We start from the raw sequence: 825 nt of genomic DNA, 5'->3' as shown, positions 1-825 counted from the left end.
ACTTCAAAGTTAAAACGTTACACATAAACAAATAAAAAACATTATTAATTTGAGTTGAACTCTAGCCTGGTTAAAACAAGACCCTGTCCTTCACTTTGCTTCGTACAAGGGTCTGGACTTGATACATAGAGAAGTGATTCTTGCAGGAGGCATGGCCTCTGCTGAAGCATGTATGTGTTGTTGCTGTGACGGAGGCTAAGCTAAGAAGCTAACCGGAAATCACGTGTGCTGTAAACAACCCTACTGAGAGGAGAAATATACCGAGCTGAATGAGACGACTGTAAATGAGAGCTGCTGCTTTGTCAGACAAATTCATTTTCATTTGGAAGCCTTATCAACACAGAGTGGCTTCATTCACTTCCTCCACTGCCGTATGCCAAAATAACTAGCAGACACTGTGCAGAAAATTGACGTTCTCTYCTCTGATTGGCCCGGTTAAAAATCTGCCAGCGAAATCCTTGTCAATGGTAGAAGTCCCAGACGGAGCAGTGAAGGGAAACTAGAATTGAGCGGAACTGCATAGGAAGGCAAGGGCCAGGCTAGTTTAGCTCCAGTATCAGTACTTGTAGTTGCATTTTATTTGACATCTTATTGCAGCATGAAGTTCATCAGCTAAGTTGCTAAACTTGCATTTAAAAACAAATTCTTCAGACAGTGATGAATTTCTAAAAAGAAACAAAACTTTGATAGCTCACAGGGAAAATCTCAAAATTTTAAGGCGTTTTCCCTTAAAATCATTTTTTTTTGTTGCTACTGCTTAAAAAGTGCTTCAAAATTTTGTTTTTAAGATTATATTTCAGACAGTTTGTTCAAATGATACATTGA

This window comes from Austrofundulus limnaeus, unplaced genomic scaffold, assembly GCF_001266775.1.
Source record: "Austrofundulus limnaeus strain Quisiro unplaced genomic scaffold, Austrofundulus_limnaeus-1.0 Scaffold192, whole genome shotgun sequence".
Lineage (NCBI taxonomy): Eukaryota > Metazoa > Chordata > Actinopteri > Cyprinodontiformes > Rivulidae > Austrofundulus > Austrofundulus limnaeus.
Note: the sequence above shows the minus strand (reverse complement) of the source record.